This window comes from Nanorana parkeri, unplaced genomic scaffold, assembly GCF_000935625.1.
Source record: "Nanorana parkeri isolate BGI_ZX_2015 unplaced genomic scaffold, ASM93562v1 scaffold2006, whole genome shotgun sequence".
Taxonomy (NCBI): domain Eukaryota; kingdom Metazoa; phylum Chordata; class Amphibia; order Anura; family Dicroglossidae; genus Nanorana; species Nanorana parkeri.
The window spans coordinates 58,939-67,158 of NW_017308274.1; the positions used below are offsets into that span (position 1 = coordinate 58,939).

At 40.6% G+C, this 8,220-nt stretch overlaps 1 protein-coding gene across 4 annotated transcripts in view; it reads left to right on the forward strand.

The window, feature by feature from the left end:
* Window positions 1-8,220, forward strand: part of GATAD2B (GATA zinc finger domain containing 2B) — a 24,342-nt gene that overhangs the window by 375 nt on the left and 15,747 nt on the right. The gene's annotated exons all lie outside the window — the stretch shown is intronic.

An 8,220-nucleotide genomic window follows, 5' to 3' on the forward strand; every position in this document is an offset into this window, starting at 1 on the left:
TATCGACCTATAATGACAGAAGGCGATGTGTGAGGGGGGTTCTAGTAGGATAATAAAGGAGGGAGGGGGCAATGTATAGAATGGGGGAGGGGAATTATATATAGTGGGAAATATTATACAGGAGAATAATGCATAGGAGGATATGGAGGAGAAAAATATATAGGAGATTATGGAGGAGAATAATGTATAGGAGGTTATATAGGAGACTATAGAGGAGAAAAATGTAAAGGAGGATATATATATAGGAGACTATGGAGGATAATAATGTATAGGAGGATATATATAGGAGACTATGGAGGAGAATAATGTATAGGAGGATATAGAGGAGACTATAGAGGATAATAATGTATAGGAGGATATAGAGGAGACAATAGAGGAGAATAATATATAGGAGATTATGGAGGAGAATAATGTATAGGAGGATATAGAGGAGACTATGGAGGAGAATCATATATAGGAGACTGTGGAGGAGAATAATGTATAGGAGACTATAGAGGAGAATCATGTATAGGAGGATATAGAGGAGAATAATATATAGGCGATTATGGAAGAGAATCTATAGGAGGATATATAGGAGACTATGGAGGAGAATAATATAGAGGAGGCTGTGGAGGAGAATAATGTATAAGAGGATATATATAGGAGACAATGGAGGAGAATAATGTATAGGAGGATATATATAGGAGACTATGGAGGAGAATAATGTATAGGAGGATATAGAGGAGACTATGGAGGAGAATAATGTATAGGAGGATATAGAGGAGACTATGGAGGAGAATAATGTATAGGAGGATATAGAGGAGACTATGGAGGAGAATAATGTATAGGAGGATATAGAGGAGACTATGGAGGAGAATAATGTATAGGAGGATATAGAGGAGACTATGGAGGAGAATAATGTATAGGAGGATATAGAGGAGACTATGGAGGAGAATAATGTATAGGAGGATATAGAGGAGACTATGGAGGAGAATAATGTATAGGAGGATATAGAGGAGACTATGGAGGAGAATAATGTATAGGAGGATATAGAGGAGACTATGGAGGAGAATAATGTATAGGAGGATATAGAGGAGACTATGGAGGAGAATAATGTATAGGAGGATATAGAGGAGACTATGGAGGAGAATAATGTATAGGAGGATATAGAGGAGACTATGGAGGAGAATAATGTATAGGAGGATATAGAGGAGACTATGGAGGAGAATAATGTATAGGAGGATATAGAGGAGACTATGGAGGAGAATAATGTATAGGAGGATATAGAGGAGACTATGGAGGAGAATAATGTATAGGAGGATATAGAGGAGACTATGGAGGAGAATAATGTATAGGAGGATATAGAGGAGACTATGGAGGAGAATAATGTATAGGAGGATATAGAGGAGACTATGGAGGAGAATAATGTATAGGAGGATATAGAGGAGACTATGGAGGAGAATAATGTATAGGAGGATATAGAGGAGACTATGGAGGAGAATAATGTATAGGAGGATATAGAGGAGACTATGGAGGAGAATAATGTATAGGAGGATATAGAGGAGACTATGGAGGAGAATAATGTATAGGAGGATATAGAGGAGACTATGGAGGAGAATAATGTATAGGAGGATATAGAGGAGACTATGGAGGAGAATAATGTATAGGAGGATATAGAGGAGACTATGGAGGAGAATAATGTATAGGAGGATATAGAGGAGACTATGGAGGAGAATAATGTATAGGAGGATATAGAGGAGACTATGGAGGAGAATAATGTATAGGAGGATATAGAGGAGACTATGGAGGAGAATAATGTATAGGAGGATATAGAGGAGACTATGGAGGAGAATAATGTATAGGAGGATATAGAGGAGACTATGGAGGAGAATAATGTATAGGAGGATATAGAGGAGACTATGGAGGAGAATAATGTATAGGAGGATATAGAGGAGACTATGGAGGAGAATAATGTATAGGAGGATATAGAGGAGACTATGGAGGAGAATAATGTATAGGAGGATATAGAGGAGACTATGGAGGAGAATAATGTATAGGAGGATATAGAGGAGACTATGGAGGAGAATAATGTATAGGAGGATATAGAGGAGACTATGGAGGAGAATAATGTATAGGAGGATATAGAGGAGACTATGGAGGAGAATAATGTATAGGAGGATATAGAGGAGACTATGGAGGAGAATAATGTATAGGAGGATATAGAGGAGACTATGGAGGAGAATAATGTATAGGAGGATATAGAGGAGACTATGGAGGAGAATAATGTATAGGAGGATATAGAGGAGACTATGGAGGAGAATAATGTATAGGAGGATATAGAGGAGACTATGGAGGAGAATAATGTATAGGAGGATATAGAGGAGACTATGGAGGAGAATAATGTATAGGAGGATATAGAGGAGACTATGGAGGAGAATAATGTATAGGAGGATATAGAGGAGACTATGGAGGAGAATAATGTATAGGAGGATATAGAGGAGACTATGGAGGAGAATAATGTATAGGAGGATATAGAGGAGACTATGGAGGAGAATAATGTATAGGAGGATATAGAGGAGACTATGGAGGAGAATAATGTATAGGAGGATATAGAGGAGACTATGGAGGAGAATAATGTATAGGAGGATATAGAGGAGACTATGGAGGAGAATAATGTATAGGAGGATATAGAGGAGACTATGGAGGAGAATAATGTATAGGAGGATATAGAGGAGACTATGGAGGAGAATAATGTATAGGAGGATATAGAGGAGACTATGGAGGAGAATAATGTATAGGAGGATATAGAGGAGACTATGGAGGAGAATAATGTATAGGAGGATATAGAGGAGACTATGGAGGAGAATAATGTATAGGAGGATATAGAGGAGACTATGGAGGAGAATAATGTATAGGAGGATATAGAGGAGACTATGGAGGAGAATAATGTATAGGAGGATATAGAGGAGACTATGGAGGAGAATAATGTATAGGAGGATATAGAGGAGACTATGGAGGAGAATAATGTATAGGAGGATATAGAGGAGACTATGGAGGAGAATAATGTATAGGAGGATATAGAGGAGACTATGGAGGAGAATAATGTATAGGAGGATATAGAGGAGACTATGGAGGAGAATAATGTATAGGAGGATATAGAGGAGACTATGGAGGAGAATAATGTATAGGAGGATATAGAGGAGACTATGGAGGAGAATAATGTATAGGAGGATATAGAGGAGACTATGGAGGAGAATAATGTATAGGAGGATATAGAGGAGACTATGGAGGAGAATAATGTATAGGAGGATATAGAGGAGACTATGGAGGAGAATAATGTATAGGAGGATATAGAGGAGACTATGGAGGAGAATAATGTATAGGAGGATATAGAGGAGACTATGGAGGAGAATAATGTATAGGAGGATATAGAGGAGACTATGGAGGAGAATAATGTATAGGAGGATATAGAGGAGACTATGGAGGAGAATAATGTATAGGAGGATATAGAGGAGACTATGGAGGAGAATAATGTATAGGAGGATATAGAGGAGACTATGGAGGAGAATAATGTATAGGAGGATATAGAGGAGACTATGGAGGAGAATAATGTATAGGAGGATATAGAGGAGACTATGGAGGAGAATAATGTATAGGAGGATATAGAGGAGACTATGGAGGAGAATAATGTATAGGAGGATATAGAGGAGACTATGGAGGAGAATAATGTATAGGAGGATATAGAGGAGACTATGGAGGAGAATAATGTATAGGAGGATATAGAGGAGACTATGGAGGAGAATAATGTATAGGAGGATATAGAGGAGACTATGGAGGAGAATAATGTATAGGAGGATATAGAGGAGACTATGGAGGAGAATAATGTATAGGAGGATATAGAGGAGACTATGGAGGAGAATAATGTATAGGAGGATATAGAGGAGACTATGGAGGAGAATAATGTATAGGAGGATATAGAGGAGACTATGGAGGAGAATAATGTATAGGAGGATATAGAGGAGACTATGGAGGAGAATAATGTATAGGAGGATATAGAGGAGACTATGGAGGAGAATAATGTATAGGAGGATATAGAGGAGACTATGGAGGAGAATAATGTATAGGAGGATATAGAGGAGACTATGGAGGAGAATAATGTATAGGAGGATATAGAGGAGACTATGGAGGAGAATAATGTATAGGAGGATATAGAGGAGACTATGGAGGAGAATAATGTATAGGAGGATATAGAGGAGACTATGGAGGAGAATAATGTATAGGAGGATATAGAGGAGACTATGGAGGAGAATAATGTATAGGAGGATATAGAGGAGACTATGGAGGAGAATAATGTATAGGAGGATATAGAGGAGACTATGGAGGAGAATAATGTATAGGAGGATATAGAGGAGACTATGGAGGAGAATAATGTATAGGAGGATATAGAGGAGACTATGGAGGAGAATAATGTATAGGAGGATATAGAGGAGACTATGGAGGAGAATAATGTATAGGAGGATATAGAGGAGACTATGGAGGAGAATAATGTATAGGAGGATATAGAGGAGACTATGGAGGAGAATAATGTATAGGAGGATATAGAGGAGACTATGGAGGAGAATAATGTATAGGAGGATATAGAGGAGACTATGGAGGAGAATAATGTATAGGAGGATATATAGGAGATTATGGAGGAGAATAATCTATAGGAGGATATATAGGAGACTATGGAGGATAATAATGTATAGGAGGATATATCGGAGACTATAGTGGATAATAATGTATAAGAGGATATAGAGGAGACAATAGAGAAGAATAATATATAGGAGATTATGGAGGAGAATAATGTATAGGAGGATATATAGGAGACTATGGAGGAGAATAATGTATAGGAGGATATATAGGAGACTATGGAGGAGAATAATGTATAGGAGGATATATAGGAGACTATGGAGGAGAATAATGTATAGGAGGATATAGAGGAGACTATGGAGGAGAATAATGTATAGGAGGATATAGAGGAGACTATGGAGGAGAATAATGTATAGGAGGATATAGAGGAGACTATGGAGGAGAATAATGTATAGGAGGATATATAGGAGACTATGGAGGAGAATAATGTATAGGAGGATATATAGGAGACTATGGAGGAGAATAATGTATAGGAGGATATATAGGAGACTATGGAGGAGAATAATGTATAGGAGGATATATAGGAGACTATGGAGGAGAATAATGTATAGGAGGATATATAGGAGACTATGGAGGAGAATAATGTATAGGAGGATATATAGGAGACTATGGAGGAGAATAATGTATAGGAGGATATATAGGAGACTATGGAGGAGAATAATGTATAGGAGGATATATAGGAGACTATGGAGGAGAATAATGTATAGGAGGATATATAGGAGACTATGGAGGAGAATAATGTATAGGAGGATATATAGGAGACTATGGAGGAGAATAATGTATAGGAGGATATATAGGAGACTATGGAGGAGAATAATGTATAGGAGGTTATATAGGAGACTATGGAGGAGAATAATGTATAGGAGGATATATAGGAGACTATGGAGGAGAATAATATAGAGGAGACTGTGGAGGAGAATAATGTATAGGAGGATATATAGGAGACTATGGAGGAGAATAATGTATTGGAGGATATAGAGGAGACTAAAGAGGAGAATAATGAATAGGAGGATATATAGGAGACTATGGAGGAGAATAATATAGAGGAGACTGTGGAGGAGAATAATATATAGAGGAGACAATAGAGGATAATAATGTATAGGAGGATATATAGTAGACTATGGAGGATAATAATGTATAGGAGGATATATAGGAGACTATGGAGGAGAATAATGTATAGGAGGATATATAGGAGACTATAGAGGATAATAATGTATAGGAGGATATATAGGAGACTATGGAGGAGAATAATATAGAGGAGACTGTGGAGGAGAATGATGTATAGGAGGATATATAGGAGACTATGGAGGAGAATAATGTATAGGAGGATATAGAGGAGACTATGGAGGAGAATAATGTATAGGAGACTATAGTGGATAATAATGTATAGGAGGATATATAGGGATATAGAGGAGACTATGGAGGAGAATAATGTATAGGAGGATATATAGGAGACTATGGAGGAGAATAATGTATAGGAGGATATATAGGATACTATAGTGGATAATAATGTATAGGAGGATATAGAGGAGAATAATATATAGGAGATTGTGGAGGAGAATAATGTATAGGAGGATATATAGGAGACTATGGAGGAGAATCATGTATAGGAGGATATAGAGGAGACTATGGAGGAGAATAATGTATAGGAGGATATATATAGGAGACTATGGAGGAGAATAATGTATAGGAGGATATAGAGGAGACTATGGAGGAGAATAATGTATAGGAGACTATGGAGGAGAATAATGTATAGGAGGATATAGAGGAGACTATGGAGGAGAATCATGTATAGGAGGATATATAGGAGACAATAGAGCATAATAATGTAGAGGAGACTATGGAGGAGAATAATAGGGGACTGTATAGGGTTACATACAGGACAATGCAGAGCAGTGATGAGGGGAATGGCGCTGACGTATATAGAAGCGGATGGTATTCGAGGTCTTTAGAGGCGGATGTTATAGAAGACAATATTATGTCCAATGGAAAGAATGTATAAATGTGATCTATAGGGGAGTGGTGAAGAAGAACATGCTAGAAGGGGCAGATGAAGACACTATACATGGCGGCCATTTTTATACTCTGCGTGCCATAGACAGAGCTGGGAAATGAAAGTGTTTTCTCCCACGATGCACTAGGACCTGTCCCTGCTCTGCTCCTGCATTATGTTTGTGGTACGGTACCCTGTACCACAAATGGTACAGGGTACCATTTGTGTCTGATGGTGTTGGGCTTCTATTAGCGGTTTTTCCCTGCCAGGGAAAGGTGATTGGTGATTGGCTGTGCACATGGATTTCAGGAGCATCCTATATGGCGGTGTGTACAATGATCTTGTGCTCTGGATCAAGTATGAAGCTGATGCGGCGACCTGAACAACCTGATATGGTCGGCCCTTTCATCTTTTTGGGCCCTATGGGTGATATCCCTGTGCTGAGTTCCCGGGTCTGTACACCTGCTGTGCCCATTATGAGGGGCTCCCACCATCCCTGTGCTGAGTTCCCGGGTCTGTACACCTGCTGTGCCCATTATGAGGGGTTCCCACCATCCCTGTGCTGAGTTCCTGGGTCTGTACCCCTGCTGTGCCCATTATGAGGGGTTCCCACCATCCCTGTGCTGAGTTCCTGGGTCTGTACACTTGCTGTGCCCATTATGAGGAGCTCCCACCATCCCTGTGCTGAGTTCCTGGGTCTGTACCCCTGCTGTGCCCATTATGAGGGGCTCCCACCATCCCTGTGCTGAGTTCCCGGGTCTGTACACTTGCTGTGCCCATTATGAGGAGCTCCCACCATCCCTGTGCTGAGTTCCCGGGTCTGTACACCTGCTGTGCCCATTATGAGGAGCTCCCACCATCTCTGTGCTGAGTTCCTGGGTCTGTACACCTGCTGTGCCCATTATGAGGGGCTCCCACCATCCCTGTGCTGAGTTCCCGGGTCTGTACACCTGCTGTGCCCATTATGAGGAGCTCCCACCATCCCTGTGCTGAGTTCCCGGGTCTGTACACCAGCTGTGCCCATTATGAGGGGCTCCCACCATCCCTGTGCTGGGTCTGGGACGGTTTGGAGAGGACATTGGATAACACGGGGTTGGAGATTGGACGGAGGTTGTATAACCAGATTGCACGCTGTATGTCTGGCGTTATACGTGGGCCCTTTGCATGCAATCAGTGAGATTGTACAATCAGATTGTATTGTGTATGTCCAGCTGTTGGGGCCCCGATCGGACTGATGCCGTGATTAGACATGGAGGAATCGTCCTCATTGAACCGGAAGGAGCTGAGGGACCATCCACTTGGGTCTGCATAGCGCTGTGTACAGCAGTGGGTGAGATTGCGCAGAGATTGGATGGTGTGTGGTCAGCACACTTTTCATTAAACTGTATGGTTCCTTTCCTGGTCACACCTCGGGAGGTATCGTCCTCCACTGTCCCTCGTCCTCCAGTTATGTAAGCAGCGGGGGATCGGGGGGATATGCAACCCAAAAAAAAGGGGGGACTCTGATAACAATCACCTCACAGGTCAGGGGGGGCGAGGAGAAAGTTTGGCAGGGA